Source organism: Notolepis coatsorum, assembly GCF_963971535.1.
Source record: "Notolepis coatsorum genome assembly, chromosome: 1".
Lineage (NCBI taxonomy): Eukaryota > Metazoa > Chordata > Actinopteri > Aulopiformes > Paralepididae > Notolepis > Notolepis coatsorum.
This window is the reverse complement of record NC_140165.1, coordinates 15,857,303-15,869,938: the sequence shown is the minus strand read 5'-3', so window position 1 is coordinate 15,869,938 and position 12,636 is coordinate 15,857,303. Positions and strand designations below refer to the sequence as shown.

The 12,636-nt window shown below is 46.2% G+C and overlaps 1 pseudogene across 1 annotated transcript in view; it reads right to left on the bottom strand.

Moving 5' to 3' along the window:
* Positions 1-282: 282 nt before the first annotated feature.
* The window catches only part of LOC311224273 (dynein regulatory complex protein 11-like), a 140,858-nt pseudogene continuing 128,504 nt past the window's right edge, over positions 283-12,636 (bottom strand). The window contains exons 15-17 of the transcript in view: positions 8,660-8,837; positions 6,948-7,186; positions 283-483 (exon numbers count right to left, since the gene is read on the bottom strand). The product of the transcript in view is annotated as a dynein regulatory complex protein 11-like (transcript). The remainder of the gene's footprint in view (positions 484-6,947; positions 7,187-8,659; positions 8,838-12,636) is intronic.

Genomic DNA, 12,636 nt, shown 5'->3' with positions numbered 1-12,636 from the left:
GTCAGCACTAATACCTTTACGTGCACTGATAACCTGATAATTAAGGCCTCATTATCAAGGGTATCACGCAGCATGTGTGGAAAACGTTCATTAAATGTTCATGTCATACTCGAACAATTCAGCTAAATCCTTTGAAATCCCAACACAATTTAAATCCATGATTCCTATGAAATTCCTATCCTTAGCTTATCGGCTGTTCTTTACAGATATATACATTATTATTACAAAGTTCTACAAAAAAAAAATATCTTCCATGAGTTTCCCCACTAGCACTACAGGAGGTCACTTCTTCTTCCTCTCCTTCTCCTCCTTCTTCTTCTCCTCCTTCTTCTTCTTCTCCTCCTTCGTCTTGCTCTTCTCGTCCTTGCCCTTCTTCAGCCCTCTGCCTTTCTTGTCTTTGCCCTTCCGGAGGTCTCCTTCCTCCTCTATAGTCTTGGACGCGCGCGCCTTCCTCTTGCCCAGCGGGGTCTTCCCGTACCACACCTGCCAACGAAAAAAAACAAATTACAAACATCTCAAAACAAGCTGGTCAGACTACTGCTTGACCTGACTCCTAGAACCCACCTCACCCCTGCCCACTTTGACAACCTAGGATGGCTTAGAGTAGACGACAGAGTACAGCAACTTGCAATGGGCCTGGTCTACAAGATACACTACGCGACCAAGGTACCCATGTACATGTCAAAATACTTCCCAAAGGTCAGTGAATACCACGATCACAACACCAGAGGGAGCTCCACAAACCATGTTAAACCCAGATTCGTCTCAAACAAGGGACTAAACACGTTTCGCAATTATGCCACATCAATGTGGAACGCCCTACCCAAAGCTGTAAAGGAATGTGGATCACTACCCACTTTCAAAAACACTCTCAAAGAACACCTACGGGAGACCGCAATTCGAAACTGGCCCCTACAAATGTCTTAAAGTTGTACAGTAAATTACCAAGTATGGCTTTGTCAGTATGCCAATGTACAGTGTACAGTGTCCCCCCCCCTACCCCAACCCCCCCCCCCCCCCCTCCAATGTACAGCCCCCACCCACCCAACCCCACCCCACCCCACCCACCCAACCTTCTCCAATGTACAGTTTCTACGTCAAATGTATATACACTCTTTTTCTGGACACTTTTTGTATCACAAACAGTACTGTATTTGCAAATCTGATATGTCATAAATGTATAGATGTAGCAGTACTGTCTATCTGTATGTCATGTATGTCATATATGTTATGATGGATTGAAAATGGGGGACCCTGATGTAAACAAGACGAAAGTCTTTCTCTGGTCTGCATCCCCTTAACAATTGTGTGTATTGAGCTGTACTGTACTGTACCCATTCTGCAATCTGTTAATAAACTTTTCAATCAATCAATCAATCAATCAATCAATCAATCAATCAATCAATCAATCAATCAATCAATCAATCAATCAATCAATCAATCAATCAATCAATCAACCAATCAATCAATCAATCAATCAACACGGGAGACACAGACGGCATGAAGGGACGCTGAGCTGCACCCATGATACAACTATAGACAAAGACCGCCCTCTAGTGGCTAATATCAGGCAGTAAGTCCTGCACGGACTATAGTGTATGACGTATATCATGCCAGTTAGGGCATAGATATATATCACTAGATGACTCACCCGCGCTGCTGGCCAACGGAGACCGACGTTGTCACATAAGATAGGATAAGATAAGATATTCCTTTATTGATCCCCTTGGGGAAACATGGCGGCCATCTTGCGTGGGTGGAGCACGCCCACTCATAACATGCATGTCTATGGTGCATGTACTCAGACCAGGCTGCAGAAACAAATTAGTGGGGGGGCATAAAATGTTCTCGGGGGGGCACAATGGTTTTTCAACACAGGTTCCCTTTTATACGTTTCAGCTGGGACAACGGCGCTGTGGCTTGCTTGGCGTTGCCCACGGTGCTGAACTAAACAGCAGAGAGGCAATTGAAAAATCTAATTTCTCTATCTTAAGAACATTCACTTATACAAAAACAGACTGAACGGATATATATAACAGACCTGCTGGGGCAGCGGACTGAGAGCAGGGGACACAGACAGGCTGGATAAGATGGTCAGGAAGGCCAGTAGCGTGGTTAGGGTGTAGCTGGACGCCCTAGCGAGGGTGGCGGAGAGGAGGAGCCTTGCTAAGCTCCAGGCCATCAGGGAAAACCCCTCCCACCCACTATACACAGACTTGGCTGACAGGAGGAGCATGTTATAGGCTCACACTACCTAAATGCAGCACTGAACGGCACAGGAAGTCCTTCATTCCGACAGCCATCAGACTTTATAAAACGCATCACTGTGCCTCACTGCATCACTGAGCACAGAGTGACAGTTACCATCTTCCTGGACTCTTACTTTTTAAACAGCACTGTGCAATATTACACCTACTGTAGACTTCAGTATATTTTTACTGTATTTATTTACTGTATCTTTTATTCTATTTTTATTTTATTTCATTTTATTCTATTCTTAGGACATTTGTTTTGTTATTCTTATTCGTGACTTGTTCTGTCTAAATGTTTAATGTTGAGTGATTAGGAGTGTCAAATTTCCCTCAGGATAATACATTTCTACTCTATTCTATTCTATATCTTTGAAAAGTCTCCATTTATTCAACACGTCTGAATTCACTGACAAACTGAACTGAACTGACAAAAATAAAGTGCATAAAAAAGCAAACAAAATTCCTCCACAGGCTACTCACCATCGTTTGGGGACAGAGTGAAATCTTCTTAAAACACTGCCCCTCCACTTAACTCATTCCTGAACTTTTTTGTTAAGTCCTTCTCAAATGCCAACTGAATTAAATTGGCCTTGCGTCGATGAAGCATACTAAGGCGATGTTCTGTAAAGATGTTCTTGAGGGCAGAAAACAAATTCTCACAGAGTGCTGTGCTAGCTTCAGTAGTGTTGTTGTTGACATCAGTGCCCACTAGGGCTGTCCCCGACTAAGCATTTGGATAGTCGACTTTGATTGATTTTTTTTTTTTTTTTTTTTTTTTTAGGGTGGGCACAGCTGACTCAGTGGGCGGGCCAGGCCCCCCAATGCCTGCCCATGGCGCCGGGTCTGCATGTACTATTGAAATAGGGGGGTGTCATGGGATCTGGACGTCAGATAGGTGGGCCTTGACCCAAAAAAGGTTGAGAACCACTAGTTTAGACAATACTTAATACTACGGGTCTAACGGTGGTACACAGAAGCCAGAGTTCGGTACGTACCTCGGCTTTGGGGTCACGGTTCGGTACAACAAGAAAAACATATTTAATGATTACTATATATTTATAATAATTATAATAATAATTATTAAATATACTTTTTTTTTATTAAGTTATATTTAGTTCCACCTAGGCTTGCCGCGGTAGTCAGTCAGTGATAACGGTGTCATTCTGTGTTCAGGAATCCTCTTGAGTAAATTAATTGCCTACTGCCACCACCCCCCACCTGTGTATACTTTCAGTTTCACTTCTAGAGTAGATTTAACTTTAACTGTTGAAGGCAGAGGTTCTGTGTAGGATTGTTAGTAACTGTCTAACTGCATATATAACTGTTCACACTAGTGACTGTCTACCTGCATATATAACTGTGTCCACTAGAGGGCGCTCTAGGCGGAGACACTCAGGAGTACTACCAGGTGGCGAGTATAAGTAGCTATGTCTCCTCCCACTTCTTTCTCTTCCCCCTAGTCTCTCAGTGAGAGAAGACCTGTATAGTAACTACTCTGCCATGTGAATAATAAACCACGCCGATTAAAGGCTCAAGATAGAAACCATGCCTCTTGACCACATTATTGTCGCCCTATAGCCGAATTCTGTTAACAGGTTATGGGCCCAGATAACGCCGGGGCGAAATAATAAGAGTACTGTAGCAAGCTTAGCTGAAGTATAGGCTAGGTTAGCGCCGGGAGCACCGCATGGCTAGACGCTAGGCCAACAAGAGCAAAAGCTAAGCATACCACTAACGAAGAGGATGGAAAACAAGAGAAGGGGCAAATGGCCGACATTCAATGGAAAAGCAGAGGACTATGAGCTCTGGGAAGAGCGCATGCTATGCTGCATGCACGGAGTGGGACTGAAGGAGACGATCTTGGCAGCCACCACGGGAGAACTGACGGAGGAAGAGCAAGCCCTGGACGACCAGCGTAACGCAAACGCGTACTGTGAGTTAGCGCTGCTGCTCGACGACACCAGCCTGGGGCTGATATTCCGCGACACTAAAGACCAAGGCCAAGAAAGCCTGGAGGTATTGAGAGAGCATTACGGGCGAGGAAGACCCAGAGTCGTGGCTCTCTACATAGCACTAACGGGCCTGAGTTAGGGGCCCACCGAGACTGTGACCGAATACATCAACAGAGCGGAGCAGATCACGACGCCATTGAGGAGTGTCGGAGAAGCACCAAGCGATGGGCTAATGATGGCGATGATGATGAGAGGACTACCGGAGCTGTACAAACCGTTCACACTCCTGGTAACACACGGCTCAACGGACATGACGTTGGGACAGTTCAAGGCTAAGTTAAGGAACTTCGAGGCCTCAGAAGATGCCCACCCAGCCGCCACGGAGGCGGGAGAGAGGGTGCTAAAGGCCAGAGCGACGCCAAGGGAAGGGAGAGAACCAGGACCACGACGGAACTGGCATGTTGGCGATGCGGAGAGAAAGGCCATCGGAGAAGCGACTGCACAAAGACTGTCTGGTGTAGCTTCTGCAGATCCACGGGGCACACAGACAGAGCGTGCATGAAGAAACACGACCAGAGCGCGCGATACGCGCATGGGCAAGATGACGGCCATGGACGAGACGGAGGCCACGGACAAAATGGCGGCTACAGACAAAATGGCGGCTACGGACGAGACAGTGGCCATGGACGCGTTATTTCTAAACCTAGCCACATTTCTGGCAAGACGCTCTCTGATTGGCTGACGCCTGTTTCTACACTGGTTAAGCTTAGGCACTCTTTCGAAGTTGGTTAAGGTTAGAGTTTGTCTTAGACTGAGCATGGCGATAGAACGCCAGGTAGTTTGCAGGCTGTTTGACGTGGAAATGGGCAAAGACACAGCTCGTCACGCGATTGGGCAAACGCGTCAGTGGCCAATCAGAGAGCGTCAGTCAGTGCCAATCAGAGAGCGTCTGCCAGAAATGCGGCTAGGTTTAGAAATAACGCGCCATGGACGAGACGGAGGCCACGGACAAAATGGCGGCTACGGACAAGAAGACGGCTGTGGACAGGATGACGACAGCGGACACGATGGTGGTGACGGTCGACGTGAGACGGATCGAGACGATGCCCGGAGAATAACGGGACAAGAAGACTGCGCTTTCGGGGCGCGGACGGCGGGCACCGCCGGACCGGCCCAGCTGCAGCGGGCCCAGAGAAGGGGACTGATCGTGGACACAGGTGCGTCGTCCCATATCATCAACGCGACAGCCAGGAGTCAATAATGTCTGTCCAGTGACCTCAAAGTAACGGGGTCTATACTGTTCAGTAAAAGTAATGGACTGGATTGGTACCAAATTTAGTAATCAGACAAAAAAGCAATGTATTATGAAGGACACCAGTCACCCAGCACAGTATATCTGTATGTTGCGTATGTCATTAATGTCATTGAAAATGGGGGACCCTGATGTAAACAAGACAAACGTCTTTCTCTGGTCTGCATCCCCGTAACAATTGTGTGTATTGAGCTGTACTGTATTGTACCCATTCTGTTATCTGTTAATAAAGATTCCAATCAATCAATCAATCAATCAATCAATCAATCAATCAATCAATCAATCAATCAATCAATCAGGGAAACGTCTACAGAGCATCAGAGCTCGGACCTCCCACCCCAGGTGGTAAGAATACAGTAGCGTTTAAATTATTGTAGAAGCTGTGGATTCTTTATTATTTATTATTCATCAGTGATTTTATTGTATGTTCCTATTGTTCTAATTAAATTTGTTTTATTAGATGCTGCTATTGTTTTGATTGTATGTTGTTGTTGTTATTCTCAGGTCAGCTTATGTTATTATCTTTAGGTTTTTAAGGGCTGAGAGAGTGCCAGGGCAAAGTGCATCTCATTGCATTGACTGTACACACTGTACTTTTAATGTATGTGACACATAAACTTGAACCTTGAAACTTGAAGTGATGTTGTATCTTTGGAAGGGCAGAAAGTGGTGCACCAAAGTACTTAATTAAAAATACAAAAAAATGCATTTTATTGAGAAAAAGAAACGTACAGATGTGTTCCATAGACTCACACACAAGAATTGTGATAAAATTATCCAAAAAGTTAACAATTGTACGAACAAAGGTAAAATGATAGGGGACCACAAATAATTGTTTGCCAAGAGCCCCCAAAGGTCTAGGGACGGCTCTGAATTGGGGATAACACACTTATTAATTCAGCACATCTTTTTAAAGAATTGTATCTGTGCATCACTTTTCACCTTTACACGTAGCTACCTATCAAACACCTGAGAGACAACAGTCATGTGAGTGTGTGTGTGTCTGTGTGCAGTGTTGCGTTGCTCATATCAACACTGGTTGCATGCACGCTAATGACGCCACGTGCACGCATGCTCCCGCGCATGCGCATAAATGTTCCCTCGCATAAGGACAGACTAAAGTGCCTAATTTCCTCTACGTATGGAATGTAACACCTGACGACCGGCGCTATTGATATGCAAAGTATAGCCAGGTGGGTACTGCGAGTTGGCGCATCAGTCGAGTGCAGCGCATTCCTGCGTGCACGCGCTTCTGCTCACAACTTTGGTTGCACGGCGTGCAACCCCGTCCCATGACCAACGCATCACTGTCTGTGTGTCTGTGTGTGTGTGTGTGTGTGTGTGTGTCTGTGTGTGTGTGTGTCTGTCTGTGTGTGTCTGTGTGTGTGTGTGTCTGTGTCGGGGAGTGGGGGAGGGGCACCGTGCTCTGACCTTGAAGGCCTCCTCCTCGTCCTTGAAGACGGGGACCTGTCTGGCCAGCGGGGGGATGAACTCTGCGCCGGCGAGGGGCCTGGCGGCGAGCTGACTCAGCCTGCGGGAGCAGAGCACCGCGCGCACGGCCTGGAGGATGTGGCCCTGCGTGTAGCCGTCCGTCACCTTGGCCAGGGAGCTCAGGTCCAGGCCGGGGCCCGGCTCGGCGCCGCTGCTGCGCAACAGCGCCCTCCACAGGACTGGAAAAGCGGAGCAGGATGGTCAAAGGTGAGTCAGTAAGAGAACTTAAAAATATATACAAATAAAAGAAATGGGATTATAAAAAGGATTTACTGAGCTTGTTTTTTCCACAGCAACAACACACTGCTTCACAGCTATCTGGCTGCACGTTAGCCTAGCTTAGCACAATGAATGGAAGCGGACAGTGCCGGTTAGCCTTCGGGAGAGGTGTTAGCAGGCATGCGTTCTTCATGGGACGGAGTTGCACTCCGTGCAACCCCAGATAAGTACTCGCTATTTGCATATCAATAGCGCCGGTCGTCAGGTTTTTGATTGATTGAAAACTTTATTAACAGATTGCAGAATGGGTACAGTACAGTACGGCTCAATACACACAATTGTTAAGGGAATGCAGACCAGAGAAAGACTTTAGTCTTGTTTACATCAGGGTCCCCCATTTTCAATTCATAGTGTGCACACGCACAGTATAATATGCATGTGATAAATAATTAATAAACTCTGTGTTACTTGAACAATTTTCACTGTGCTCCTAAATTTCTTTGTCTGCTCCTAAATTTTTATTTAGATTTTATTTATTAACATTTTATTTAGGAGCACATGTGCTCCTTGGGAAAAAGGTTAGCGTAGAGCCCTATATATGGAGACCTTAACATTACATTATCAAACATAGGGACGAAGACTGTAAAAAAAAAGTGTCAATAATGTTTTATAATCCTTATGTTAATTTTCATCATAAAAATTCAGTGCCCCCGAAATACAAAAAAAGCCCCCGAAAATCAATTAAGGTGGGCAAAAAAAGCCCTTGATTTTTTTTTTTTTATTTCTAACCCTGCCACACGCACAACCCACATGCCACCCGGGAACGAACAGAAGAATGACCTCGTTACTGCCCTTTTTTACTGTGTGTTAAATACGTTCTCAGATACATTCACACCTAACTTGTCGTGAATGACATGTGTTACATTCCATTCGTAGAGGCAATTAGGCACTGTCTTTAGTCTGTGCTCAAGCGAGGGGACATTAAATGCGCATTCGCGGGAGCGCGCATGCACGTGGCGCCATTAGGTGCGTGCAACCCCAGATGATTTCAATAACGCACCACTGGGTGTTAGAGGTGTTGGACAATGCCTAGGCTAACCAGCACTGTCCGCTTCCATTCATTGTGCTAAGCTAGGCTAACGTGCAGCCAGATAGCTTTCTACTGAACGCACAGAGAGGAAACTGGTATCTATCTTCTTGTCTCTCTCTGGAGAAGACGGTAAGCTAATAATTTCCCAAAATGTTGGCATGTTCTTTTAACATGGTACCAGCAGGGGGAGGGGGTTGGGGAGGTACAGGTATGGGCAAGGAAATAGTAGAAAGACATAAATATAGGCAATAAAATTTGATCTGGATATAAAAATATGAGAAAATAAACAAAATGTTTATTTTGAATAAGGTCCATTACTGTATCCTGGGTGTGGTCTCCTTACCCAGCCTGGAGCCGTAGTCAGGTCTGGGGATGAGGATGATTTTCTTGTAGACTTTACAGAAGGGCTTGAGGTCGGCGTCGAAGGGCCTCCGCGTGGTTCCCACCACCAGCACACGGTCCTCCGGCTTCAGACACTTCAGGACCTTAGGAAGGTCCTTCTTCAACCTCTTTGGCTCCCTCTGGTGGAGAAGGAGGGAGTCAGAATAAGACCGAGAGAGAGGGGGAAGAGAGCGAGAAAGAGGGAGAAAGAGAGAGAGAGATGGAAGAGATTAAAGGGCAGAGAGAGAAAGATCGAAGAGAGAGAAAGAGTGGAGAGAGATATAGAGAGAGAGAGAGAAAGAGAGAGGGAAGAGAGAGAAAGATGGAAGAGAGAGAGGGCAGATAGATAGAGAAAGAGGGGAGAGAGATAAAGAGTAGAGAGAGAAAGAGGGCAGAGAGAGAACAAGGGAAGAGAGGGGCAGAGAGAGGGGGGAGAGAGAGAAAGATGGAAGAGAGAAAGGCCAGAGAGAGAAAGAGTGGAGAGAGAGAAATAGTGGTGAGAGAGATAGAGGAAGAGAGAGAAAGATGAAAGAGAGAGAGGGAAAGATGGAAGAGAGAAAGGTCAGGGGAGAGAGAGAAAGAGTAGAGAGAAAGGGCAGAGAGAGGGGAGAGAGAGAGGGAAGAGAGAGGGCAGAGAGAGAGGGAAGAGAGAAAGGGCAGAGAGAGAGGGGAGAGAGATAACGAGGGAAGAGAGATAACATGGGAAAAGAGAGAGAGAGGGAAGACGGAAGAGGGAGAGAAAGAGGAAAAAGCGAGAGATGGAAGAGGGAAGAAAGAGAAAGAAGGAATAAACAGAGAGAGGGAGAGAAAGAGGGCAGAGAAAAAGAGATTGGAAAGTGTGTGTGCATGTGTGTGTGAGAGAGAGAGAGAGAGAGAGAGAGAGAGAGAGAGAGAGAGAGAGAGAGCGAGAGAGAGAGCGAGAGAGAGAAATAACTGGTTGATATAAGCTGCCACAGGGGGGCAGTATAAGTTCATATGTGAGTTCACAATTTGTAACTTGATATTGATACAGTTTATTATCAGCCCCAAAACCAAGGCTGTCATATGAAACTTGGCAGGAACTGTTACCTGCTGACCACCAGACCTCAGTAGCCACTACTGTAACCTTGGGGGCAATGAGGGATAAACAGTTTGTTGTGGTGTTGACGTGTATTATGGGATGGACGAGGTTCCGAGCCAGATAAGAAATGTTGGAACATCTATGAAAATGTTATAGCCGAGTTGAATTATAATAATAATAATACATTTTATTTATATTGCACTTTACAACCCCAAAAGTGCTAAAAAAAAAAAAAAAAAAAGAGGCATATGTTTCATATATTTGTGCGTACACAACATATCTATGCTCCAATTACTTTTAAACTCTGTTGTGCAGTAGCACTGGTTGGTCGCCATGTGCACACACCTGTTTCCATACTAGTCCGTGCAAAGGCTTCTCCCTCCTCCTACCTTTCCCTGTCTTTCTCTGCCTCTGGTTCACCTGTCTGTTTAAATTGCATAAAACAGACATCATATGGACAGTTGGTTGACATGTGCATCAAATATAATTTTGCATTAATTAAATTCATGATGAATAGTCCATCTGAACATACTATGCACTATGGTGTTATACCCTAATTCACTTTACACAATGGCACTCAATATTGCACCTGCAGTTTATTCTATGATGCTGGTTCCTGTAACGATCCCAGGTCCTGTGGGGCCTGGGTTAAAGAGAACAATAACACTGGACACTCTCTACCTCCTTTCAATGGTCTTAACAATAACACTGGACACTCCCTGTAACAATAGGATTGTTCTATTTAAGTGCTGTTGCACGTAGGACGCTTTTAGAGGTGACACCGAGGGTTCGCTTAGGGTGGAACCAAGCTTATGTTGTAATATAACAACTGTGAATAAAGTACAAGTAAGCAAGTCTGCTTTAACCCTTCATTGTGTACAGTCGGGACACGGACAGAACGCATTGAAACATGGTGACAGCTGGGTACAGATCGGGAAAGTAATTCGCGCGGTAGCGGGAGAAGTAAAGAGTTGAGCTAGCGAGCTGTCAGTGGCGAGCTGTCAGTGGCTAACACGGACTTCGGGGAGAAAACTCTTACTAGCTATCGGCGATGGAAGGGCTAAATGCGCTGAGACCTCCTGGTCTACTACTTTTGGACTCCAGCAACTTGGCGAAGGCATGGAAAAGTTGGAAGGAGGAGTTCACATTGTATACAGACCTTACCATGCCCGACGCCGAAGAGACAACAAAAGTCAAGCTATTTAAATATCTCGTCGGAGAAAAGGGCAGAGAACTATGGACAACTCTGCCGAGTCCGTCGGCGAAGACAACAGTGATGACTATTATCAAGCAATTTGACGAGTACTGCAATCCAAAGGTAAATGAAACAGTGGAAAGATACAGATTCTTTATCAGGAACCAAGGATTGGATGAAAACGTGGACAACTATGTAACAGACTTAAGAATGCTTGCTAGTAGTTGCAACTTTGAGGACATTAGAGATTCCCTGATCAGAGATCGAATTGTATGTGGTACAAATAGCTCAGAACTGAGAGAGAGCACTAAGGGAGACAGTGAGACAGAGGTAGAGACGGTAAACATGGTTAGCTATTTACCCATCTCAGCAGAGAGGCTGAGCGCTATCAGAGCTGCAACAAAGGATGACCTAAAGTTACAGAGTGTGGCAAATAGAATACTGTCAGGGTGGCCCAAGAGGAAAAGAGACTTGCCAAGTGACATCAGGCACTACTATTCGTTCCAGGAGGAAATGAGTTTCCAGGACGGCATCGTTTTCCGAGGAGAAAGAGCCGTGATACCAGATGCACTCAGGGGTGACATCACGTACAGGATCCACTCCTCGCATCTGGGAGTAGAAGGATGTCTGAGGCGAGCGAGGGAGTGTGTATACTGGCAGGGGATGAACGAGGAGCTAAAGACCTTCATCGCTAAATGTGGTATATGCAGGTCAGTGGACCCAAGGCAACAGAGGGAGACACTACACCCACATGACATGGCCAGCAGACCCTGGGCCAAGGTAGGGACAGACCTTTTCTCGTTCCATAACAAAGACTACCTAATCACTGTAGACTACTTCTCTAACTTTTGGGAGGTTGACTATCTGTCTGACACTAAGAGCAACACAGTAATCAGAAAACTCAAGGCCCACTTTGCCAGGCAAGGGATACCTGATGATGTCGTTATGTCTGATAACGGGCCACAGTATGCATCACAAGAGTTTCAACACTTCAGTCAGAAGTGGGGGTTTGAACACAGGACATCTTCGCCGGGATACCCACAGAGTAACGGGAAGGCGGAGTCGGCGGTAAAGACAGCCAAGGGCCTGATGCTGAAGGCTGCAGCGGCGAGAGAGGATCCGTACCTGGCTATGTTGGACCATCGTAACACGCCGAGCCAGGGCCTCAACACAAGTCCAGCACAGAGACTCCTAAGCAGGAGGACCAGAACCCTGCTTCCTACAAAAGACACTCTGCTGGAGCCAGAGGTAACGGACAATGACCAGGGACTGAAACGCAACAGACAGAGACAGGAAAAATACTACAATCGCACAGCAAAGGACATGGACACTCTGAAAAGAGGAGACAGTGTGAGAGTACAGCCTGGTGACACACACAGGACTTGGAGAGTGGCAAAGGTGATCCAACCAGTGAGCCACAGATCATATGAGGTGGAGTTAGAGTCGGGAGGTGTTCTGAGAAGAAATCGTCGCCACCTCAGACACGATCACGCCACTATAGACACACCAGGTACAATCACACCTGCGTCACCAGTGACTGAGAAGGCCGGCCCGCCAGTCAACCCGGTAGGGAGCCAAGGTACGGTCACTACCAGGTCTGGTCGACAGGTTGTCAGGCCTCAATACCTGAAGGACTATACTTCGTGATTAGAGAATGGACTGGAGAGAGAAAAAAAAAAGAAAA